The sequence below is a fragment of the Elephas maximus genome, chromosome 3, assembly GCF_024166365.1.
Source record: "Elephas maximus indicus isolate mEleMax1 chromosome 3, mEleMax1 primary haplotype, whole genome shotgun sequence".
Taxonomy (NCBI): domain Eukaryota; kingdom Metazoa; phylum Chordata; class Mammalia; order Proboscidea; family Elephantidae; genus Elephas; species Elephas maximus.
The window spans coordinates 148,906,769-148,933,936 of NC_064821.1; the positions used below are offsets into that span (position 1 = coordinate 148,906,769).

At 38.9% G+C, this 27,168-nt stretch overlaps 1 protein-coding gene across 5 annotated transcripts in view; it reads right to left on the reverse strand.

Moving 5' to 3' along the window:
* CCDC18 (coiled-coil domain containing 18) overlaps positions 1-27,168 on the reverse strand; it is a 198,758-nt gene that overhangs the window by 73,417 nt on the left and 98,173 nt on the right. The window contains exon 30 of one of the 5 annotated variants that reach the window (XM_049879759.1): positions 19,824-20,154. The exons of the other annotated variants lie outside the window; for them this stretch is intronic. The gene's annotated coding sequence lies outside the window, so the exon portion shown is untranslated. Of the gene's footprint in view, positions 1-19,823; positions 20,155-27,168 lie in introns of those variants that run through there. 5 annotated transcript variants of the gene reach the window in all.

Here is a 27,168-nt window from a genome sequence, read left to right on the forward strand (position 1 = left end):
ACTTCAGGATAGATCTTGAAATGTTCTTTTTGATTATGAATGCAATGCTATTCCTCTTCAAGTTGTCGTTCCTGGCATAATAGAGCATGTGACTGTCCAATTCAAAATGGCCAATATTAGTCCATTTCAGCTCACTAATGCCCAGGATATCAATGTTTACACATCCCATTTCATTTTTGATGACTTCTAATTTTCCTAGATTCATATTTCATACATTCCATGTTCCGATTATTAATGGATGTTTGCAGCTGTTTCCTCTCATTTTGAATTGTGCCACATCAGCAAATGAAGGTCTCAAAAGCTTGACTCCATCCATGTCATTAAGGTCAACTCTACTTTGAGGAGGCAGCTCTTCCTCAGTCATCTTTTGAGTGCCTTCCAACCTGGGGAATTCATCTTCCAGCACTATATCAGACAATGTTCCACTGCTACTCAGAAAGTTTTCAGGGTTAATTTTTTTTAGAAGTAGACTGCTGGGTCCTTCTTCCTAGTCTGTGTTAGTCTGGAAGCTCAGCTGAAACCAGTCTGTCATGGGTAATCCTGCTAATATTTGAATACTGGTGGCATAGCTTCCAGCATCACAGCAACAAGCAAGCCTCCACGGTATGACAAACTGACAGACACATGGGGACATTCCTTAGTATTGCTTAGTAATATTCTCTTGTGTGGCTCTATTGGAGTTTATTTATCAATTCTCCAATTGAAGATATTTGGGTTGTTTCCAGTTTTTGGCAATTATGAATAAAGCTTCTATAAACATTCATGTACAGATTTTTGTGGGAACACAATTTTCATTTTTCTTGTGAAAATACCTAATTGTGGAATTCCTGTGTCATAAGTGTATTATTCAACCTTAGAAGAAACCACCAAACTACTTTAGAAGAAACCATCAAACTCTTTTCCAAAACGGCTGTACTATTTTACATTCCCAAGAGCAAGTTATGAAAGTTCTAGTAGCTCCACATCCTTGCTAATACTTGGTATGAGTCAGTCTTTAGGATTTTAGACATTCTGATAAGAGTTGCAATTGACTTGACAGCAACAGGTGTGGTTTGGTTATATGACGTGTAGCAGTATTTCATTTTGGTTTGATTTTGCATTTCCCTAGTAATTAATGATTTGAGCACTTTTTCATGTACTTATTTGCCATTTGTATATCTTTTTTGGTGAAGTGTATATTCAAATCTTTGAACACTTAAGAAAAGTTGGGATGTTTGCTTTCTTAATATTGAGTTTTAAGAGTTCTTTATATATTCAGGATACAAACTCTTTTCAGATATGTGATTTGTGATATCTTCTCCCAGTCTGTGGCTTGTCTTTTGTTCTTTTAACTGTGTCTTTTGAAGACTGTAAGTACTTAACTTTGATTAATTTGTGGACTTTTAAAATATGAATCATGCTTTTAGTGTTATATCAAGGAAATCTTTGCCTAACCCAAAGTTACAAAGATTTTTCTCCTGTTTTCTTCTAGAAGTTTTATAGTTTTAGGTTTTACATTTAGGTCTAGGATCAATGTTTAGTAAGCTTTTGTCTATGATATGAGGTATGGATCAAGGTTCTTTTTTATTTTTCCCCATGTTGATATCCAATTGTGTCAGCATTATTTGTTGAAAAGATACCCTTTCTTCACTGAATTGCCTTTCTAACTTGTTCAAAATCAATTGACCATATATTTGTGGGTCTATTTCTAGACTCTAATTTTGAATTCAGACAGTGTAAGTCATCCAACTTCTTCTTTTTTCAAAGTTGTTTTGGCTATTCTAGGTCCTTTGAATGTCCACATGAACTTTAGAATTAATTTATCATTTTCTATAGAAAAAAATCCTGATGTGATTTTGACTGGAATTGTTATCTATGAATAAAAATGTTTTATTATTGCCTTTCTAATCTGGAGACTTTATTTTTTACTCCTTATTTCACTGGCTAGAACCTCCAGCTAAATGTTGAATAGAAGTAGAGTGGAATCCTTGACTTGTATCTGATCTTAGAAGAAAATAATTCTTTCACCATTAGGTATAGTATTAGCTATAGGTTTTTCATAGATGCCCTTTATCACATGAAGAAAGTTATCTTCTATTCCTAGATTGCTGAGAGTATTTTTTTTTTTTAAAAAATCAGGAGTGGATCCTGTATTTTATTAAAAAAATTTTTTTTGGTATCTATTGATCATTTTCTGCTTTAGTTTCTTAATATGGTGAATTACATTAATTTTTTAAAACTGCTTATTGAGGTAATTCACATTACATACAGTTCACCCATTTTAAGTATAAAATTTAATGGTTTTTAGTATATTCACAAAATTGTGCAACCATCACCACAATCAATTTCAGAATATTTTCATTACTCCATAAAGAAACCTTGTATCCTTTAGCAGTCACTCCTATTCCACCCAACAATTCAATCCTAGGTAACCACTAATCTACTTTCTGTCTTTATGGATTTGCCTATTATGGACATTTCATATAAATGAAATAATATGTGGTCCTTTGTAACTAGCTTCTTTTACTCAGCACAATGTTTTCAAGGTTCATTCTATGTTGTGGTATGTATAAGTACTTCATTCCTTTTTATGGCCAAGTAATATTCCATTATATGAATATACCACATTGTATTTATCCATTCCTCAGTTGATGGACATTTGGGTTGTTTCCACTTCTTGGCTATTATGAATAATGCTGTTACGAACATTCATGTACAAGTTTTTATGTGGATGTATGTTTTCATTTCTCTTGAGTATATACCTAAAAGTGGAATTGCTGGGTCATAGAGTAACTCAAACTGTTTGGGGAACTGCCAGACTGTTTTGCAAAATGGCTGCACTATTTTACAATCTAACAATGTATGAGGGTTCCAATTTCTCCACATCCTTACTATTACAGACTGAATTGTGTCCCCCCAAAATACGTGTTGTAAATGTTAACCCTTGTATTTGTGGTCAAGGAGCGATCAACCACTAACTGAAAGGTCAGCAGTTCAAAACCATCAGTGGCTCCACAGGAGAAAGATGTGGCAGTCTGCTTCCATAGAGATTTACAGCCTTAGAAACCCTATGGGGTTGCTATGAGTCAGAATTGACTCAGTGGGAATGGGTTTTCTTTGTTATGATAATTAGACCATATTAGTGTAGGGTATGTCTTAAGTCAATCTCCTTTAAGATATAAAAGAGGAGATGAGGCATAAGTAAGCAAGTACAGTTGGGGGAAGATAGATGCCACACCACATGAGATCTCCAAGGAACTAAGAAACAGAAGCTGAAAAGAGACAAGGACCTTCCCCCAGAACCAACAGAGACAGAAAGCCTTCCCCTAGAGCCAGTGCCCTCAATTCGGACTTCTAGCCTCCTGAACTGTGAGAAAATAAATTTCTGTTTGTTAAAGTCACCCACTTGTGGTATTCCTGTTCTAGCAATACTAGATAACTAAGACACTTACCAACACTTGTTATTATCTGTCTTTTTTATTGTAACCAACCAAGCAACCTATAAGATCATTCACAAGTGTCACCGTGGTTTTGATTTGCATTCTGATGGCTAATGATACTGAGCACCTTCTCATGTTCTTATTGACCATTCGCATATCTTCCTTGGAGAACTGTCTATTCAGATCCTTTGCCCTTTTTTAAATTGGGTTATTATCTTTTTATTGTTGGGTTGTAATAACACCAATTTTTTAATTAAAATATTTTTATGGTAGTAAAATACATAAAATAAAATTTACCATCAGTGACATTTCATGCATTTACAATGTTGTGCAGCCACCACCACTATCGAGTTCCACATTTTCATCACTCCAAAGGAAACTCCATAACCAAAAAAAAACCATTAAGTAGTTGCTCCATATTCCCCCTCTCATCTCAGCCCCTGAAAACCACTAATCTGCTTTCTATCTCTAAAGATTTGCCTATTGTGGATATTTCATATATGTGCAAGCATATACAATGTGATCTTTTGTGTCCTGTTTCTTTCATTTAGCATACTGTTTTCAAGATTCAATCATGTTGTACCACATAGTCCCTTCATTCCTTTTTATTGCTGATAATATTCCACTATATGGATATATCACATTTTGTTTACCCATTCATCAGCTGATGGACATTTGGGTTGTTTTGGGTTATTGTGAATAGTGCTACTATAAACATTTGTATACAAGTTTTTGTTTGGATAACTGTTTTCAATTCTGTTGGTTATATACCTAGGAGTGGAATTGCTGGGTTACGTTGTGATTCTATGTTTAACTTATTGAGGAACTGGCAAACTCTTTTCCTCCGTGGCTGCACCAGTTTACATTCCCACCACTGATGTACTAGAGTTTCAATTGCTCCATATCCTCAACAACACTTGCTGTTATCCATCCTTTTTATTACAGCCATCCTAGTGAGTGTGAACTGGTATCTCATTGTGGTTTACTTTGCATTTCCCTAATGACTAATGATGCTGAACATCTTAACGTGTGCTTATTGGCCATTTGTATATCTTCTTTGGAGAAGTGTCTATTTAAGCCCTTTGTTCATTTCTTAATTGGCTTGTTTGCCTTTTTGTTGTTGAGTTGTAGAGAACACACACACACAAACTATTAGAGACAATAAATGAATTCAGCAAAGTTTCAGGATATAAGATTAACATGAAAAATCAGTTGTGTGTTTCTATACATCAGCAATGAAAAATCTCAAAAGGAAATTAAGAAAACAACTCCATTTACAATAGCTTCAAAAAAAAAAAAAACTTAGATAAATTTAGCCAAGCAGGTATGAGATTTGTACACTGAAAATTACAAAAATATTACTGAGAGAAATTAAAGAAGGCCTAAATAAATGCATCTTTGCTGCAAAAGACCTCTTTAAAAGTGTTAAAAAGCAAAGATGTCTCTTTGAGGGCTAACGTGTGCCTAACCTAAGCTATGGTATTTTCAAGTGCCTCATACACATATGAAAGCTGGGCAATGAATAAGGAAGACCAAAGAACTGATGCCTTTAAATTATTGTGTTGGTAAGAATATTGAATATACCATGGACTGCCAGAAGAACAAACAAAACTGTCTTGGAAGAAGTACAGCCAGAATGCTCCTTAGAAGAAAGGATGGTGAGATTTTGTCTCACATACTTTGGACATGTTATCAGGAGGCATCAGTCCCTGGAGGAGGATATCATGCTTGGTAGAGGGTCAGTGAAAAAAAAAAGACAGACCCTTAAAGAGATGGATTGACACAGTGCCTACAACAATGGGCTCGAACATAGCAATGATTATAAGGATGGTGTGGGACTGCTCAGTATTTCATTTTGTTGTACATAGGGTCACTATGAGTTGGAACCAACTCGATGGCACCTAAAACAACAAATAAATAAGAAGACATCTCTTGTTCATGGGTTGGGAGACAATATTAAGATAACAGTATTACCCAAAATGATCTAAAGATTCAATGCAATCCCTATCAAAATTCCAATGGCCTTCTTTACAGAAATGGGAGAGCTGATTCTAAGATTCGTGTGGAATTTTGATGAACCTGGAATCACCAAAACAATCTTAAAAATGAAGGATAAAATTGGAGGACTCACACTTGCAGGTTTCAAAATTTCCTACAAAAATACAGTAATCAAAACAATGTGGTACTGGTATAGTGGTACTGTTATGGATTGAATTGTGTCCCCAAAAAGTATATGTTGTAAATCCTAACCTCTAGGCCTGCGATTTTATATTTTTATACTAATGAGACAGGATTAGTATAGGATGTGTCTTAAGTCAATCCCTTTTGAGATACAAAGGAGATTAAATAAGCAAGCAAAAGAAGCAGAGATGGGGAAGAGAGATGCCAAGCCACATGAAGACTGCCTAGGAGCAGAAGCTCTGAAGAGACAAGGACCTTCCTCTAGAGCCAACAGCGACAGAAAGTCTTCACCTAGAGCTGGTGCTCTGACTTTGGACTTCTAGCCTCCTAAGCTGTGAGAAAATAAATTTCTGTTTGTTAAAGCCACCCACTTGTGGTATTTCTATTATGGCAGCACTAGACAGCAAAAGAAAGAAATGATGAAGTAAAAGAGCTGAACAGAAGATTTCAAAGGGCAGCACAAGAAGACAAAGTATTATAATGACATGCACAAAGAGCTGGAGATAGAAAACCAAAAGGGAAGAACATGCTCAGTGTTCCTCAAGCTGAAAGAACTGAAGAAAAGATTCAAGCCTTGAGTTGCAATAGTGAAGGACTCTATGGGGAAAATATTGAATGACACAGGAAGCATCAAAAGAGATGGAAGGAATACACAAAGTCATTATACCAAAAAGAATTAGTTGACGTTCAACCATTTCAAGGGATAGCATATGATCAGCAACCAATGGTACTGAAGGAAGAAGTCCAAGTCGCACTGAAGGCACTGGCGAAAAACAAGGCTCCAGGAATTGATGGCGTATCAACTGAGATGTTTTGATAAATGGATGAAGCACTGGAAGTGCTCACTCGTCTATGCCAAGAAATTTGGAAGACAGCTGCCTGGCCAACCAACTGGGAGAGATCTATATTTATGCCTCTTCCCAAGAAAGGTGATCCAACTGAATGCTAAATTATTGAACAATATCATTAATATCACGCACAAGTAAAATTTTGCTGAACATCATTCAAAAGTGGCTATAGCAGTATATTGACAGGGAACTGCCAGAAATTCAGGCTGGATACCGAAGAGGACATGGAACCAGGGATATCACTGCTGATGTCAGATGGATCCTGACTGAAAGCAGAGAATACCAGAAGGATGTTTACCTATGTTTTACTGATTATGCAAAGGCATTTGACTGTGAATCACAATAAATTATGGATAACATTGCAAAGAATGGGAATTTCAGAACAGTTAATTGTGCTCATGAGGAACCTGTACATAGATCAAGAGGCAGTTGTTAAGACAGAAAAAGCAGATACTGAGTGGTTTAAAGCCAGGAAAGGTGTGCATCAGGGTTGTATCCTTTCACCATACCTATTCAATCTGTATACTGAGCAAATAATCCGAGAAGCTGGACTATATGAAGAAGAACAGGGCATCAGAATTGGAGGAAGACTCATTAACAACCTGCATTATGCAGATCACACAACATTGCTTGCTGGAAGTGAAGAGGACTTGAGGCACTGATGAAGATCAAAGATCACAGCCTTTAGTGTGGATTACACCTCCACATAAAGAAGACAAAAATCCTCACAACTGGAGCAATAAGCAACATCATGAGAAACAGAGAAATGATTGAAGTTGTCAAGGATTTCATTTTACTTGGATCTACAATTAACACCCATGGAAGCAGCAGTCAGGAAATCAAAAGACACATTGCATTGGGCAAATCTGCTGCAAAGGACCTCTTTAAAGTGTTGAAAAGCAAAGATGCCACCTTGAAGACTAAGTTGCGCCTGACCCAAGCCATGGTATTTTCAGTCACATCATATACATGTGAAAGCTGGACAATGAATAAGGAAGACCAAAGAAGAATTGACACCTTTGTATTGTGGTGTTGGCGAAAAATATTGAATATACCATGGACTGCCAAAAGAATGAACAAATCTGTCTTGGAAGAGCTATAACCAGAATGCTCCTTAGAAGCAAGGATGGCAAGACTGTGTCTTACATACTTTGAACATGTTGTCAGGAGGGATCAGTCCCTGGAGAAGGACATCCTGCTTGGCAAAGTACAGGGTCAGTGGAAAAGAGGAAGACCCTCAATGAGATGGACTGACACAGTGGCTGCAACAAAGGGCTCAAGTTTAACAACGATTGTAAGGATGGCACAGGACCAGGCAGTCTTTCATTCTGTGGTACATAGATAGGGTCACTATGAGTTGGAACCAACTCGATGGCACCTAACAACAACAACAGATAACTAAGACAGAATTTGATACCAGAAGAGTGGGTTACAGCTCTAACAGATACTTAAAACGTGGAAGCAGTTTTAGAATTTTTTTAATGGGTGGAAGCTGGAAGAGTTTTAAGGTGCCTAATAGTAAAAACCTAAATTGCCTTGAAGAGACTGTTGGTAGAATTATGGATGTCTAAGACAATTCTGGAGAGGGCTCAGAAGGAAGTGAAAAGAGCTATAGAGAAAGTCTCTATTGTCTTAAAGAATACATATGGCGTGAGCAACACAATGTTGCTAGGAATGTGGATGTTTAATGTGCCAGGTTAGGCATTAAAAGAAAATGATGAATATTTGATTGCACAATTGCGGAAGGGTGATTATGCAGTGGCAAAGAACTTGGCTGAATTATGTTCAATTGTTTGGTGGAAGGTAGAACTCGTAAGCAATAAACTTGGATATCTGGCTGAGGAGATTTCTAAGCAAGATCTTAAAGGGGCCACGTGGTTTCTCCTTGCCACTTATGGTAAAATTTGAGAGGAAATAGATGGACTTAGAAATGAACTGTGCAAAATGAATACAGAACTTAAAAGATTTAGAAAATTCTGTTGTACAAACTAAGGGCACATGTCCTAGAATGTCTACCAAGGATGTGGCTACACAATCTTTTGTTAAAGGGATTAAATCTGTAACTGTTGGATCTAACCAACTACCAAAGCAGAAAACCCATCAGCCTAGACTCAAGGGAACAGAGAAAGAATGAAAGAAAAAACGCTGTCTGCCTCTTAGAATTTTACAGGCAGGAAACAGGTCAAAGGAGCTACATCTGCTGTTCTCCAAAAAAAGAAAAGTACCATACCTGAAGCAGCTTGGAGATCAGCAGAACTGTTAGAATGAGCACAGGAAGCAAGGCCTTCTTGGTTTCAAAGGGTACGGCCACGGCCTTCTGGATCTCAAAGGGTAGGGGCACTGCCTCCTAGGTTTCAAAGATCAGATCTTCGCCAACTTGGTTCTGGAGTGTGGGGCTGCCATTAAGATGTGCCAGGGGATGAGGTCACCTCTCAGAGCTGAGGAGGTGGGGCTGCCATGCTCAAGGGGCAGAAGAAGGGGATCATCTGGGTCCGAGGGGGTGAGTTGCCACTCCAATGGACTAGGAGGATGGGGCTGTCTAAAGTTGAGGGAGCAGAGTTGCCATCCTGGAGGGCCTGGAAGATGGAGCTAAAGCTCAGGGCTGAGGGGCCTCATTCCAGAATCCAGGGGGCGTGGCCAACACTCAGAGTCTGGAGGGTGGGGCCATTGCCCAGATGGTCCTTGTGATGGTTAAAGTTGTGTGTCAACTTGGCTGGGCCATGATTCTCAGTGGTTTAGTAGTTATGATGTAGCTTGGCAGTTGTATGATGTTGTGATCACTTCCATGATGAGATTTGATATAATGTGATCAACTCTGTGATGAGATCTGCTGTGAGTAGCCAATCAGTTGAAAGGGAGTTTCCTTGGGGGTACTGCCTGCATCGAATATGAGTGAACATTCTGGCAAGGCTCAGGGGCTTTGGCTCACTCTGGATCCTGCGGCTGGCTCCTGTTCATCTGACCTCTGGTTCTTGGGACGAAAGCTAGCAGCTTACCTGTGGACTTGCGGGCTGATCTTGGGACTCACCGATCTTCACAGCCTGGGAGCAAGAGTCCTGCTCTTTGACTTGCTGATCTGGGGTTTGCCAGGCCGTGCAGCTAATGTGAATCAGGAGAAGCTTCTATCCTGACTCATGGACTTGGGACGTTCCAGCCTCTACAACCACATGAGCCATTTACTTGATATAAATCTCCCTCTCTATATATTTATACACTGTACTGGTTTTGCTTCTCTAGAGAACCCAGCCTAAGACAATCCTAAAGAACAGATTATTTTCAAGCCTTGAGAGTTCATGTAAATTGTTCTGCTGGGTTTTGGACCTGCTGCGTGCCTGTTATCCTCTCTTTCCCTTCAATTTCTCCCATTTGTAATGGAAATGTCTACCTTTTGCCTGTTCCACCATTGGACTTTGGAAACAGATAGCTTGTAGCCTAGATTTCATGGGTTCACAGATGAAGAGAAATTTTGCCCCAGGATGGAATATGCCTAAAGTCTTGCCCATATTTGATTTAGATGATTCAGAAGATAAGATTTTTGACTTGGATTTAAGACTTTTGGGATGATGTGATGGGGTGAATGTGTTTTGCATGTGGCAAGGACATGAACTTTGGGGAGCCAAAGGGTGAAATGTTATGGGTTGAATTGTGCCCTCCCAAAATATGTGTTGTAAATCCTAACCTCTATGCCTGTGGCTATAATCCCATTTGGGAATGGGTGTTTTTGTTATGTTAATGAGACAAGATTAGTGTAGGGTGTGTCTTAAATCAATCTCTTATGAGATACAAAAGATTAAAGAACAAGCAGAAGAAGCAGAGATGGGGGAAAAGAGATGCCAAGCCACATGAAGATTGCCCAGGAGCAGAAATTCACAAGAGACAAAGACATTTCCTCCAGCGATGACAGAGTGAGAAAGCCTTCCCTGAGAGACAGTGCTCTGAATTTGGACTTCTAGCCTCCTACACTGTGGGAAAATAAATTTCTATTTGTTAAAGCCACTCACTTGTGGTATTTCTGTCATACTAGCACTAGATAACTAAGACTGGTATACTGGCATAGATCAATGGAATAGAAGTGAGAGTCCAGAAATAAGCGTTTACATTTGGTCACTTGATTATTTACACAGATACCAAGAACATTCAATGGGGGAAAGAATAGTCTGTTCAACACATGGTGCTAGGACAACTGGATATTTACATGCAAAAGAATGAAGTTGAGCTCTTACTTCACACCATACATGAAAATTAACTCAAAATGGATCAAAGAACTAAACATAAAGGCTAAACCATAAAACTCTCAGAAGAAAACATAGGGGTAAATCTTCATGGTTGGATTTGGCAATGGTTTTGTATATATGATACCAAAGCACAAGAAACAAAAGAGAAAATATAAACGTTGGACTTCATCAAAATGAAGTACTTTTGTGCATCAAAGAACACTATCAAAGAGGTGAAAAGACAACCCACAGAAAGGGAGAAAATATTTTCAAATCATATACCTGATCAAGATTTAATATCCAGAATATATAAAAAACTCTTATTGTATGATCTTTGCAAACTGGCTCTGAGCTGGAGTATTCCTTCAAATGCTTAGCCAGGAATGAGGGATGATAGGCAGGTAAGTAGAACTCCACAACTCTTTCTTACAGAAATTTAGTAGTCTCTTTGTTAAGCACCCCTTGTTGTTGAAAGCTTTTTATTAAATTCCAGAGTTATAAAAAAGCTTATTCTGTTTTTGCCATCTTACTGGCTGCTTCAGTGGAGAGAACCAATTCTTGACTTCCCTACTCTGCCATTTTTCATGGTATTCTTGATTAATTTTTAAATCTTAAACCAACCTTACATTGTTAAACCCTACTTTTTTTATTGTTGGATTTGGTAATTTTTGCTTATAGATTTTTTTAATATACATTTGTGAGGGAAACTGGCCTATAGTTTTTAATTTTATTGTGCATTAGGTGAAAGTTTAGAATGCAAATTAGTTTCTCATTCAAAACTTCATACACAAATTTTTTGTGACGCTGGTTGCAATCCCTGCAATGTGTCAGCACTCTCCCCCTTTCCACCCAGGGTTTTCTATGTCCATTTGTCTAGGTTCCCTGTCACTTTCTGCTTTCTCATCTTTGCTTTGGGGCAGTTGTTGCCCATTTGGTCTTGTAGAATTGATTGAACTAAGAAGCAAGGTCCTCATCTGTGTTATTTTTTGTTTTATAGGCCTAATCTTTCGCTAAAAGGTGGACTTTGGGAGTGGCTTCAGTTCTGAGTTAGGGTGTCTGGGGGCCATAGTCTTGGGGGTTCCACCGGTCTCTGTCAGATCAGTAAGTCTGGTCTTTTTTTGTGAATTTGAATTTTGTTCTACATTTTTCTCCAGCTCCGTCTGGGATCCTCTATTATGATCCATGCCTGACCTGTCAGTGGTGGTAGCCGGGCACCGTCTAGTTCTTTTGGGATCAGGCTAGTGGACGCTGTGGTTCATGTGGTCCATTAGACCTTTGGAAACCCTGGTGGTGTAGTGCTTAAGAGCCACAACTGCTAACCAAAAGGTTGGCAGTTCAAATCCACCAGGTGCTCTTTGGAAATCCTATGGGGCAGTACTACTCTGTCCTATTGGGTCACTATGAGTCGAAATCAACTCAATGGCAATGGGCTTTTTATTAGCCCTTTGGAATAATATTTTGTTTTTGGTTTTCTTCGGTCTGCTTTGCTCCAAGTGGGATGGGGTCAATGGATGTATCTTAGATGGCTGCTCGCAAACTTTTAAGGCCCCAGGTGCTACTCTCCAAAGTAGGATGTAGAACATTTTATTTATGAACTATGTTATGCCAATTGACCAGGATGTCCCCCAAGGCCATGGACCCCAGCCCTCAGACCCTCAAGGTGTTTCGATGTGTCTAGGAAGCTTCTATGACTTTGCCTTGGTCATGCTGTGCTGAATTCCCTATGTTGCATGTTGTCTTTCCCTTCACCAAAGTTAACACTTATCTACTATCTAGTTGGTTGATTTCCCCTCCCCATCCTTCCCCTCCCTCATATACATCAAAGATTGTTTTTTCTGTGTGTAAACCTTTACTTGAGTTTTTATAATAGTGGTATCATACAATATTTGTCCTTTTGTGATTGACTTATTTCACTCAGCATAATGCCCTCCAGATTCATCCATGTTGTGAGATATTCTGTGGATCCATCATTGTTCTTTATTGTTGCTATAGGTTTCTTTTCTTGTAATGACTGCTTGGTTAGGTATCAGTATAATGCTAGTCACATAAAATAAGTTGGGAAGTATTTCTTCCTTTTCAATTTCTGGAAGATTTGTGTAGAATTAGCATTATTTCTTCCTGAAACACTTGGTAGAATCTATCAGTAAAGACATCAGAGCCTGGAATTTTTGTTGGAAGATTTTTTAACTACAACTTAAATTTCCTTAAATAGATAAAGGGCTATTCAGATTATCTATTTCTTATTGAGGAAGCTTTGGAAGTTCATATCTCTTTAGGAATTTGTGCATTTTAAGTTGTCAGTGAAACTTCGTGGACACTGGCAACATGAGCTAATTTGGGAAGACAGTGCCCACATACAGTGATTCAGCTTCAGTGAAATCAGGTGGGCACTGCACCACAAACATATGTTGCAGTTCACCCCTTCCTCTGTTCATATCCCTTTGTGTTACACATTAAGTCCACTCCGTTACTGACTCTTCAACATTGTAGCTCACTGCAATCTTTAAAAAGAATACTTAAAAAGGGATTTAGAGGGACATGTTAAAATTTAATATGCATCCTCCTCCTCTTCTAACATCCAATCTAGATTTCCTTCATTCTTCTAGCAACCTGTTGGAATAACCAAGGTTTTTACCCCTGAAGTTTGAGCCCTTGGTTAGTATGACCATTCCAGGCTGAAATTATTCATTTACTGTCCTCACTGGCTTGGAAGCAACAAGAAAAGCCCCCAGTAAGTCTCCCAAGTTCTAGGCATGTTCTTTGTCCCATCGTATAGCAATAACCCTAGCTATCCATGATAAACAGAGTTGATACCCTACCAGTATATTACACTGGCACAAGGAGTCCAAAGTGACCAGGCAGTACTTCTAGTTATAGATTCAGTTGAATGCTTACTGTATCTCCTGGTGGAAGCACTCCCCTCACTCACCACCCCAGAATGCAGGATTTTTCACCCGACAAACCCTAGAGTTATAGGGATAAAGGGGATGGGAAGCACAAATTCTACAAGTGGCTTACTGGAAGTGATAGTGGGAGGGGGCCAATCCTACATCTACTGTTTAGGTGGTGGACCCATATATTCTAGCTATTGGAGCTATAGGAATATATACCAGGCAATACATATGCTCCATCCTGGAGGACAGTGCTCCACTGAAGGGTATCCTCAAACTGGTGCTTTAGCTGAATGTTTAAGAGGCTATTCTAATGTTCTATCAGGTTGGTTGTTTCTGGGTCATGAAGCATATGGCATAAGCAGTGCATCCTGTGGTGACCTGTACATTGATGCATCTCTTTTGCTACAGAAGAGAACCCCACACCTTAGCTATCTTTCCATTCATATACATGCACCTTCTTATGGTCCTGGGCTTCTGACTGGGTGGAACCAGAAGAACATGGCCCCCTATCAATCATCTTGTGTAACCAGCCTGGCTTTTGCCCTAAGCCACTTCAGATGCAGCTTTTCTCCCCTCAGCTGCAGCGTAACATCTCTTACTTTCCTTTCAGTCATTACAGGTAACAACCAAAGTAACCACCTAAGAATCAAAATTTTCACTTCCCAAATAAACCCCATAATCATTTGAGTATTGTCTGTGAGATCTGTGTGTCCATTGCAATAAATTATTGAGTCCCACTTCCCACACCCCTTGGTTCTCTCTTAAAAAGTCTCATGCTTCTATGAGTCCAGAACCACTGCAAACGAACCCCACTCCTGACATCAACTGTAAAAATGGTATGGCAGAATGGTCTGACCTTCTCTAACTTCATGAGGAGGAGAGAGGAGAATCGCCATCAGCATTAGCCTAAGGTTCACTTCTATAAGGTGGAGGTCAGACATATCTACTCTTTCCAAACTTTTTGCCAATTCTGATACCAGCTGTCCCTCCCACAGCACTCTACTTCTCTGCTGGATTCAGTAATTCATTACAATGGACACAAAGATCTCACAGGCAATACTCAGCGATTATGGGGTTTGTTTGGGAAGTAGCAGCTTACAATTCAGGATCAGAAATGACTTAGGATACAGTTCTTTGATCAGGACAGCCTCTTCTCAGCTGTGCCTGCAGGCAAGCCTCTCTCTCTGACCCTCAGCCCCTCAGTTCCCCGGCTTGGCCTCTGCCTTGTTCTAGCAAGTGTTACAAATCTCTTTAGCCCCATCAATAAGTGCCCAGGGGGACCCCACTCCACAAGTAACCCTTGGCCTGCAAGTGCTCAGCTCATTTGCTCCATGGGTTGGCAAGCCTACAAATGCCCGGAAGCACCCCAATCTGCCAGGAAGCCTCCTGCCCAAAAGCGATCAGCTCTATCTGTGAGTTGGCACACCCACTGCTGCTACCTTACCACGTGGGCTAGGAAGCCCACTGCACCATCTTGTGCCAGTCTCCTGGTTCTGCTGCTGCTAGTTCTCCATAGCTGCTTCTCACTGTCCCCGGCCATCTCCAGTGTTATAGCTCTCTCCCTGTCTCCTGCGACTAGGAGGTTCTCAGCTCAGGGATTACAGGTCCACAAGATGCACTCCTAGCTCTTCTTTTTGGTGGTAGAGAGCCCTCCTGCCTCCTCACTTCTCTCTCCTTTTTTCCTCTTGTAAGATGAAAGGTATGACTCAAGTAAGGGCATCATTTGAATAAGGGTGGTAAAGGTGGTTACTGGGCTAAGGATGGTGACTTGAGTCACACCTTCTCGTAAGGCAGTGACTCAAGATAAATCCCACCCTAATCCTGCCTCATTAACATAATGGACAGCTCACTATCAAACAGGACCATAACCACAGGCATAGAGGCTAGAATTTACAACACATCACAATGGGGGTTAATTCCATCAGATTACAAAATGGAGGATAACTACATCACTATATAACTGCCAAGTTATATCATTACCTAACTGCCAAACCACTGAAAATCATGGCCTAGCCAAGTTGACACATAGCCTTAACTTTCACAGGTTCCATACATCTTACTTGCATAGTCCTACCCAAACTCTGTGGGGAGTCACAAAGACCATGGTTAGACGGGCCATATTAAGTAATTCACTACACCACAATAAAATCATGGCAGGCTTTTCTCCTAATTCTTGGAATATTCTTTCCTAAAATAGAAGGCACATAACTCCAGGTTGACATGCTCACTTTTTCCATCATTTCCACATCTATTAACTGTCGATTGGAATAAAATCTAAAGTAGCAGTTCTCTACATTGTTTATACACTTAACTGGTATTCAATCTGCTTATTAATCAACTGATTTGTTTTCAGAATAAAATGTCCAGCAGCTGTCTGGAGAGTCGAAACTATCCATCACGACTTTACCATGCCTCTGTGCTCATTTCCTGTTCAGTATTAAGAACTGTCCATGTATAGTGGGTGTCTTAGTTATCTACTACTGCTAAAACAAAATACAACTGGATGGCTTCAACAGAGTTTTATTCTCTCACAGTCTAGGAGGCCAGAAGTCCAAATTCAGGGTGCCAGCTTCAGGGGAAGGCTTTCTCTATCGGCTCTGGGGTAAGGCTCCTGTCATCTATCCTCCCCTGGTCCAGTTGCTTCTCAGAGCAGGGACCCTGGGCCCAAAGGACATGTTCCACTCCTTGCTCTTCTTGCATGGTGGTATGAGGTCCCTCTCCTTTCTGCTTGATTCTTTTATATCTCAAAATAGATTGACTCAAGATAAAACCTAATTCTGTAGATTGAGTCCTGCCTCATTAACACAACTGCCTCTTATCGTGCCTCATTAGCCTCAGAGAGGTTAGTACTTACAACACGTAGGAAAATCACATCAGATCACAAAATGATGGGCAACCACACAATACTGGGAATCATGGCCCAGCCAAGTTGATACATATTTTGGGGGGGGACACAACTCATGACAGTTGGTATGGTCTACTGCATATCCTACAGTTAAATCACTTCTGTGTATCTCTTTTTATCCTCACTCAAATGTCTGTCACCATCCTTCCACCCTCAGTTTTCATTTAGTAGTATAACTTCTCAAGCTACACTTACTTTTGCACATCTATTCCTGAACAAGGGATACTATAACCTCCTACTGCTGTATTTCACAGGTAAGTCTTATTCCACTAAGCTTCAGTGAAACTTCTTAGTACTGCTCTATTTTTTTTAATTATGTTAAAAAATGTCACTATAAGTTTGATCATGTATAACACAAAATCTCCCAAAACACAGGCTGTCAGAATGTCTTCTCCCACTTTCCTAGTTTCCTTTAGTCCTACGGCATGTCAGTAGGTAGAGAACAAAACCAGATACTGAATTATATGGTTCCTACAGGAAGCTCACTGCCACTTTGATAAACTTTTAATTTACTAAGTAAATGTCAAACCTTGACAGAGATAAGTGTATTTTATGTGACACAAAGGAACACTATTTTGATATTTACATTACTGCATCTGTATTTTTTCACTTTGATTAAACATCTCCCTTATTACTGCAGCTTATTTTCTTTCAAGTCTGGCTTTGTTTCGTTTAGACTTGAGCTTATGGACCCATGTTAGTTTTCATTATTAGGTTAAATAACCAGAGCCACTGGTAACAGGCTTTGAAATTATGATCTCATTTGTTTTTGATGATAGTTTGTATTGTATTAATTCACAATTTTCCACCCACACCCCCACCCTTTAATTTATACTTTGATTATTCTGTAATTATTTTCCCAATCCAGTAAATACAGAATGTATTGGAACCTTCCAGGTATTAAAAATCTATTCTTCCCTTGAGAGATGCATGGATTTAAGAGCCCCTCCACTCCCAATTAAAAAGTGGTTTTTATTTATTCAGAGTGAGGCTGCACTGTATTCACTCTGCCTATTTAGTGTGTACTTTTTTTTACTTTATGTGTACAGCAAGCTATAATGTTGTACCTTAGGACAGCGGCTGGCCTGTCAAAAGAAAGTCGTGTCATGGCCTTACCTCTGTGAAGTTACTGTGGCCTATGATTTCATCCTCAGCTTTGTAGATAACAAAATCTAACCATTCAGAAAAAGTGATTCATGGCAATCAAATTCACAAAAGACTGATACTTAATCCAAAATACTAACTTAAAAGTGTACAAGACATTCACATTAACCCACTACTGCATTCTCCTTTCACTAATGAAAAGTTGAGTGGGAAGCAAATGTATCATTACAAGGTTTGACCGTAACCACGGAATAAAAACAAGGTGGGATTAATTAAATGTCCACTGAAAACAAATACTATAGTCTCATCTATTTTATATGCATCTTTTGTATAGCTGTGGAGTAAATCAAATGTTTAGGCCAGCTGATCACAGTATTTATCCTGCCAATTCTGCCTCTCTGGCTAAGGTTACAGCTGACAAGGAGGGTGAATTTATGGAAAATAAGGCATTCCTAAGGAATTCTGGGATATATCTTAGAAAGAGAACTTCCCCTAAAACTGGACTCCTTACAGGTACATGAAAAGGAAGTAGGGGCTAGGATTATTATTTTGAGTTATTAAAGGGAAACATGACTCCCAAAGTCTAGAAAAGATATGAGGACATGTGGGTTAATTCTTAATTGTGAAAAATCTTCAAATGTGCCAGTCTTTCTTCCTTCTTTGTACATGCTCTTACCTCTGCTAACATTCTTCTTGCTGCTTCCATACTTCCACGTCATGTCCAGCCACCTCTCCCACCTCCAGCCTCCCCTTCACCGCCCCCCCCCCACTGTCCTTTGCCTGACTTTACTTCTCATCCTTTGGTCCTAAAGTCATTTCCTCTGGGAACCCTTTTCTGACCTCCTAGATATGGGCTCTCGTAGCATCTTGTACTTTCCGCTTTACGGTACTTATTCTATTATCAGTAGAGAATGATTGCCCTTCACCTTCATTAGAGTGTAAATGTTATGAAACGAAGGAATGTTTCTATCTTGCTGCACATTTTGTCTTTAGTGCTCAGCACTGTGCTGCCATACTGGTGCTTGCTAATTATTTTTTGGTTAGCTGAAAGACCTTGATCAGGACAAAATAATGTGGCATCAAAAGGCACAATGTACACTGGGGAGTGAATGCAAAGTAGGGAAATGGAAGCAGTAAGTTCAACTTTTTCAAGAATCTGGGCCATGAAAGTGTGTGACAAGATGGGTAACTAGACTGGGGACAGGAGATTGAGGGGAAAAAAATTTTATATATATATATATATATATATATATATATATATATATATATTTGATTAGGAAAGGCTTGAATGTGTTTTAATGTTTATGAGAAATAGCCAGAACACAGGAAAAGACTGAAGACATAGTTGAGAGGAAATAACTGATCAAAGGCAATGCTTGAGGAGACAGAAACAGTTCAAAACATATGTAGAGAGATTACCTAGAGGGAAATCTAGTCTCCATTGAGATGCCAAAGAGGTAAACTGAGTACAGATTCTGATAAAGTTTGTAAACTTAAAACTTAGGGACAGGAAACTGTATGAATTCTCTTCTGATGGCTGCCATTCTCTCTTTGAAGCAGGAGGTGAAGTCACCTGCTAAATGCATACGTTACTTGTGTGTTTGTCATAACAGACTTGAGAAAAATAGGAGAGGTTTGACCCAGCTGGAAAAAAAGATTAATACAGACCAAGAGGATTTTTAGGCACAGGTGGAAAATCATAAGTGTACATTAGTAAGAGTAAGGTTAAGCTACTTTACAAAGAAATTCTCAAACTTCCATGGCTTAAAGCAGACAGTTTATTTCTCTCTCATGTAGCAGTTGAAGACTACTACCCCAGGTCACTTTGGCACTCAGGTTCTATTTTGTTTTTCCGCCATCCCCTATGGTGTTTTCGTCATCTGCATGGTTGAAGTTGGGTTGTAGGCAATTCCAGCTCCAGTGAATGGGAAGGACCTTGGAGGAGCACATACGTGATATTTTAAAACCCAGGCCTGAAGTAGCACACCTCAGTTTTGCTCACGTCCTATTGGTAAGAACTTAGTCATCAGAGGGGCTGGGAAATGTAGTAACTGGCCATGACTCAAGCTAAAACTCATTAAGGAAAAAAGAGATTTCAGTGAAAAATTAATAATCACAACCCCAGCATGGCTGTACGCTTTTCTCTAGCAATACACAACAGCTTAAATATAGGGAGAAAAAAATAAGACAATCAGTAAAGAGGTTTACCTATGTAACTAAAGAACTAACCATCTAAGGAAAATGGTAAGGGTGTGTTTTGAAGTGATAGGCCATTATGATATCTGGGATGAGTAAGGAAGAATTTGAATAAAAATAGCAGCTAATAGCTAGCATTTACTGATCGCTTACTATATGCCAGGTACTATTCCTAAGTGCTTTAAATGTGTTGGCTTGTTAAAACAGTCACAATAATGTTTTAAGGTAGGTACCATTATTCTACCTTATAGCTGACAAAATAAAGGCACAGACAGATTAGGTAACTTGCCCAAAGTGACAGAGCAAACTGATGGCAGAACAAGCTTCTGAAATGGTCCGGAAGTAATCTGGTTCCAGAACTCAGACTCTTTCTGGAGAATGATCCTCGTGCACCTGAGAAGAAAGTGTATTTTGTTGTTGGGTGGAGTGTTCTATATACTTCTGCTAGGTCTAGTTGGTTTATAGTGCTGTTTAAAGTCTGTTTCCTTAGTTATCTTCTGTCTAGATATCCTACCCGTTATTATGCTGAAGTTTCCAAATAATATTATAGAACTGTCTATTTCTCCCTTCAATTTTGTCAATGTTTGCTTCATGTATTTGGGGGCTGTTGTTAGGTGCACACATGCTTGTAATTGTTTTATCTTCTTGATTAACTGACTCTTATCAATATATAAAGTCCTCCTTTGTCTCAGAACAGTTTTTTACTTAAAGTATATTTTTCTGGTATTAATTAGTACAGAAACACCAAATCTGATTAGTATTTGGAGTCTTTTCCAATCCCTTCACTTTCAATCTATTTCTGTCTTTGCATATAAAGTGAGTCTCCTGTAGACAGTATATAGTTGGTTGGATTTTTTTTTTTTTTTAAATCTATCCAGCCAACCGTCGCCTTTTTATTGGAGTTTAATTCATTACATTTAAAGTACTGATAAAGAACTTTTGTCCCTGTTTTCTTCACGTCTTACTTTTTTTGTCCCTCATTTTTTCCATTACTGCCTTCTTTTGTGTCTATTTTTTTTACAGTGAACCATTTTGACTGACTTCTTGATTAATTCTGTTATGTTTTAGATATTTTCTTTATGATTACTATGGGGATTACACTTATCCTAAATTTATGACAATCTAGTTTGAATTAATACCCACTTAACTTTTTTAACTTCAATAGCATGTGGAAACTCTGCTTTTATACTGCTCCAAACTCTCCTCCTTTATGTTGGTATTGTAACAAATTATATCTTTATACATTGTGTGTCCAATAACATATATTTACTTTTATGTATGTTTATTAAATCATGTGGGGAGTAAAAAGTGGAGTTACAAACAAAAAATATGAAACTGGTTTTTATATTTGCACATGTAGTTACCTTTTCCACAGATCTTTATGTCTTGACTATGGTCTAGTGTCATTTCATTTCAACCTGAAGGACTCCCTTAAGCATTTACTGTAGTGCAGGTCTAGTGATAACAAACTTCCTCAGCTTTTGTTTATCTGGGAATGTGTTATGTATCTGGGCAGTTTATCTGGGAATGTGTTATGTATCTGGGCAGTTTGCCAGATACATAATTCTTGGTTAACATTTTTTTTTCTTTCTGCACTTTATTTTATTGTATTTTAGATGAAGGTTTACAGAACTTAGCTTCTCATTAAACAGTACACATACTGTTTTAAAACATTGGTTAACAAGCCCACAACATGTCAACACTCTCCCTTCTTGACCTTGGGTTCCCTGTCACCAGCTTTCCTGTCCCCTCCTGCCTTCTAGTCCTTGCCCCAGGACTGGTGTGCCCCTTTAGTCTTATTTTGATTTATGGGCCTGTCTAATCTTTGGCTGAAGGGTGAACCTTGGAGTGACTTCATTACTGAGCCAAAATGGTGTCTGGGGGCCTACTCTCGGGGTTTCTCCAGTCTCTGTCAGACCAGTAAGTCTGCTGTTTTTTTTTATTTTTATGAGTTAGAATTTTGTTCTACATTTTTCTCCAGCTCTGTGTGGGCCCCACTATTGTGCTACCTGTCAGAGCAGCCACTGGTGGTAGCCAGGTACTATCTAGTTGTACTGGACTCAGTCTGGTAGAGGCCGTGGTACTTGTGGTCCATTAATCCTTTGGACTAACCTTCCCTTATATCTTTAGTTTTCTTCATTCTCCCTTGTTCCCAAAGGGGTGAGACCAGTGGAGTATCTTAGATGGCCACTCACAGGCTTTTAAGACTCCAGATGCTACTCGCCAAAGGAGAACAGAGAACATTTTCTTTACAAACTGTTATACCAATTGAGCTAGATGTTCCCCAGGATCATGGTCCCACAGCCCTCAGCCCGGCAGTTTGCTCCCTCAGGGAGTTTAGATGTTGTCTACGGAGCTTCCATGACCTTGCCTTCTACAAGTTGTGCTGGCTTTCCCAGTATTGTGTATTGTCTTACCCTTTACCAAAGTTACCACTCATCTATATATTGTTATTTAGCATTTTTCCATCCTCTTTCAGCACTTTAAATATGCCATCCACTACGTTTTGGCCTCTCTTGTTTCTGATGAGAAATCAGGTGTTAATCTCATTGAGATTTCTTGTACATGCTAAGTCAATTTTTTCTTGCTGCTTTCAAGACTCTCTCTTTGTGTTTCGACAGTTTGATTACAAATGTGTCTCAATATAGATCTCTTTGAGTAATTTAACCTATTTGGAGTTTGCTGAACTTCTTGGATAATACAGATTCCTATTTTTTGTTTGTCAAATTTGGAAAGTTTTGTTATTAATTCTTCAAATATTCTTTCTGCCCCTTTCCTTCTGGGATTCCCATGATGTATATGTTGGTATGCTTCATGGTGTCCCACAGGCTCCTTAGGCTCTGTTCACTTTTCTTCATTCTTTTTTCTTTCTACCCCACATGCTGGATAATTTCAATTGTTCCATCTTCAAGTCACTGATTATTTTGCCTGCTCAAATGTGCTGCTGAACTCCTCTAGTAAATTTCTCATTTCAACTACAGAATTTCTATTTGGTTTCTTTATGTAATTTCTCTCTCTTTATTGATATTCTCATTTTGTTCATATATCATTTTCCTTTAGCCTGTTGTCCATGTTTTCCTTTATCTCTTTGAGTATATTTAAACCAGTTGTCTTAAAGAACTCTTGTAATAAGTCCAGTGTCTAGGCTTTCTCAGGGATGATTTCTGTTGCGTTATTGTATTCCGATAAATGGGCGCCCCATGCTTTCTTGTTTCTTTGTATGCTTTGGACATCTGAATATTATAATGTGATAATTCTGGAAATCAGACTCTTCACCTTCCCAGAGTTTGCTCTCTTTTTTCATTGCTGAAGGATGTAGTTGCCCATTGGTTTAGTGATTTTTCCAAACTAATTTTTTTGTGTGTATGTGCACAGTCTGTATTCTTTGTCATGTGTGCTCAATAAACTCTCTGTTCCTTTTGGCTTGTGTTCAGCTAGTGTTTTGAAAGAGATTTCCTTGAACATCAGGAGCTAAAACAAAACAAAAACACTTCTCCTGGTTTTTGCAGATTGGCTCTCTGTGAAGGCGCTCCTTCAACAGTTAGCCAAGCTTACACTGAGCCTAAGGATCAGCCCAAGGTGAAAACTTAGGGTTTCCTCAGGTTTTCTGTGGGCATGTATCTCACCCTGGGTATGACGTATACATACTCATATACATGGGTACTTTTGAATGCTCTAATGTCCCAAAGAAACTCTCTGTCTGGCTTTTCCTCCCAGGCATTAGGTGGTGTATTGTATGTTTCAACAGTACTCTTTTGCTCCCAGTGGCTAAAAGTTGATTGTTTGCCTTATGGTGTTTCATGCAATGTCCACTGCTTTCCTGCTGTAAGTGAGTTCTGAGATATGCAAAACAGGTTATGCATGTCTTCTATCAGTCCTTCAGTTAACCCCAGGCAGGTTATAAAACACAAAATAATTTGTGAATAAGGTCTGCTCTGTCCCTCCAGAACCAGGGTCTCACACTGGTACTGTGGACTGCTATTCTCAAGACTGCCATTGAGCTGGGGAGAAAGTGGGACATAAGTAAAAAAGTCACAGAGCTTTCCTACCATTTTTAAGTTGCCTTTTTCTTAATTCAGAGTTCATTTTCTTGCCGCAAGCCTTGATTGTTTCCATAGTCTGACAAAGTTGGTTCTGACAGTTTCTGCTTGTTTTTCGATCTTTCTGTGGGGGGGATGGGAGCTTGAAGCTGCCTATTCTGCCATCTTGCTGACCCAGTACCCACACTTTTAACTACATTATTATACTGCCTCAATGATAACAGCTATCGTTAATGAGTACTTACTCTATTCAGGTATTGTATACTATTATTTCACATGCGTTATCTTATTTAATCCTCACCATAAACTTCTGCTGTAGATATTCTATTTTACATTTAAGGAGACTGAAGTTCAGTTATTAAAAACTTTAAGGTGATAGAAGCTTATAAAAGTAGATCAAACCCAGATCTGTGTGACATCAAAGTTCATTTACTTTTAAATTTCTAATTTTTTAATCGAGACAGAATTTATGAATAGTAAAATGCAGATATTGTAAGCATATAATTCGATGAGTTTTGACCACTGTATACACTTGTATAGCCAACAACTTGATCAAGATACAGAACATTTCTATTGTCCCAGAAAGTTTCCTTCTGCCCCTCGTCACTCAGTTCTTCCTGCCTCCCCCAGAGGTAACCACTGTTCTGATTTCTATTATCACAGATTGGTTTTTAAGATTTATGCATGATATTGTGTATAACAATATTTCTTTTTATAGAACTTAATTTTATATCTATTTCCAGTTACTTATCCATTCTCCTACTGATGGACATTTGAGCTGTTTCCAGTTTTGGGCTATAAACAAATAAGGTACTACGAACATTCTTGTCCAAGTCTTTTGATGGACATACATTTTCATTTCTCCCAGGGAAATACCTGGAAGTGGTATTGCTGAGTTCCAGAGTAGCTGTATGCACAATATTAAGAGGAACTGCCAAATAATTTTCAAAAGTAATTCCAGTTGCTCCACATCATTTGGTGTTGTCATGTTTTTTAATATTAGCTATTCTAGTGAGTAGCTAGAATAAAAAAAAAATTTTTTTTTTAGTGGGTAGCTCATTCGGTTTGATGATGTTCAGCATCTTTATACATGCACATCATTATTTATATATAGTCTTCTGTGAAGTGTCTGTTCTTTTACCCATTTTTAAATTGGATACTTGTCATTTTATTACTGACTTATACTGAGTTAATTTATGAATTCTGAATACAAATTCTCTGATGAGTTTGCCCCTGTCTAAGAATCTGGGCAAATGGGGCAGCCGATCTTGCATGTTTCATTTCTCTCAAGGATTATAGTCTTGTGTTGCCTGTCGGTCAATGCCTGGAAATAGCTGCCTTGCATATTTTGTCAGTTTTATAACTGTTAGGACATGAGGGTAAGACGGATATCAATGGTCCCACCATGACTGGAAGCATAAATCTACCTACTCAAAGTCCATATTCTGAACCACTCTGGTAAATTATCACTATATTAAGACTATACTGGAAGAAAATGAAGTTCTTAATATTTTAGAAAAACAACAAAAGTGGTCAGGGAGCAAGAGAAATGAAAGGATAAGCAGTTGTTGTCAGAGTGGGGATGCTGAAATTTAAGATTTCAGAGATGAAATAGATGATAATGAGATCCTGGTATGGCCACAGGTATGGATGGCTGAAACAGGCTAGTCTAATCTCTATATTTTGCAGAAAAAGAGTGCGCTGACAGTCCACCAGATTATGAGCTTTGATGGCAAGGACTGGGTGAACAGTGTTGCAAAATGAGCAAACCAAGCAAACAAAAATGGAAATAGGAAAGCAGAAAAAGTGAATTTTAGGAAATAAAATTAATTCAGTTTTGGATACATTTAAAGTTTTTTTTTTTTTTTTTAACCTACAGGATATTCAGGGAATTGTCTGTTAGGCAACTGCAAATATAGGACTGTTGTAAGGAAAGTATGGAGATACAGACCTGAGAGTTATTACCATAAAATTCTTATTGAACCAATAGGATTAGGTAAGAATATCTAGAAAGAAAAGATATCTTAAGAGGAAGACCAGTTACTGACAGGGATCACAATAGAGCGTTTTGGACAGACTTACTGGTCTCACAGAGACTGCAGAAACCCTGAGAGTATGACCCCAGATACCATTTTAACTCTGTACTGAAGTCACTCCTGAAGTTCACTCTTTAATCAAGAGACAGGCCTGTAAAACAAAACGAGACTAAATAGGCACACCAACCTAGGGGCAAAGACAAGAAGGCAGGAGGCGACAGGAAAGGTGGTAATGGATAACCCAAGGGAGAGAAGGGGAAAGTGTTGACATGTCATGGGGTTGGCAACCAATGTCACAAAACAATATTGTTTAATGAGAGACTAATTTACTCTGTAAACCCTCATCTAAAACACAATTAAAAAAGAAAGAGCATTTAAAAGTCAGAAACTTGGGGAATCTGCATATTTTAGGAGCAGACAGACAAGAACGAGAAGCGATGCTCAGAGAAGTAAAAGGCAATATAAAGACACAGTTTAACGCTGCAGTTAAAAGCCTGGACTCTGGAGTCTGATACTTGGTTCTGATCCCAACTGTTAGACTTAAGCCACATGACCCCGAGAAAATTACTTAACTCTTTTGTGCCTGTTTCCTCTTCTGTAAACATATGGTGATAAATAATAGCACCTGCCTGATGAAAGACAAATCTGGATGGCCCTGGAGGCACATTCTACCCCCAGCTCCCTGCCTTCTCAACCTTTTAGTAACAAAAAACCAAAACCAAACGCATTGCCATCGAGTCAATTCTGACTCATAGCGACCCTATAGGATGAAGTAGAACTGCCCCACAGAATTTCGAAGGAGCGCCTGGTGGATTTGAACTGCCGACCTTTTGGTTAGCAGCCATAGCTCTTAACCACTACACCACCAGGGTTTCCTTAGTAACAAAACAGACAGCTAAATCATCAAGTGTAAGTAAATTCAACAGAAGAACAGGGCTATGAAGGTGCCCCCCTCTTCTAACGAGGCCACTTCCCCAAGGGATCTTCCATTGGTGTTAGGTGTGCAAATATTCCCTGCCTCACCCCAATTTTACAAATATATTTTGTACAAGGGAGGCAGAGTTTCTCTCTACTGGAACTTTAGCCACGATACATGCAGACTATCTATACCTGACCTGAGATGTGACATAAGTGGGACTGTGTGCACTCTACTACTGCTCTTCTTATAAGCTTTTCCTTAATAAATTATTTTATATCTACAACACATGGTACTACAGTGCTCCGTGTGCAGGACCTCATCGCAATGTATTTCCTCATAGCGCTGTTGTGAAAACTAAATGAATTAATACTTGTAAAGTGTTTACAATGGTGCCTGGGATATAGCAAGCATT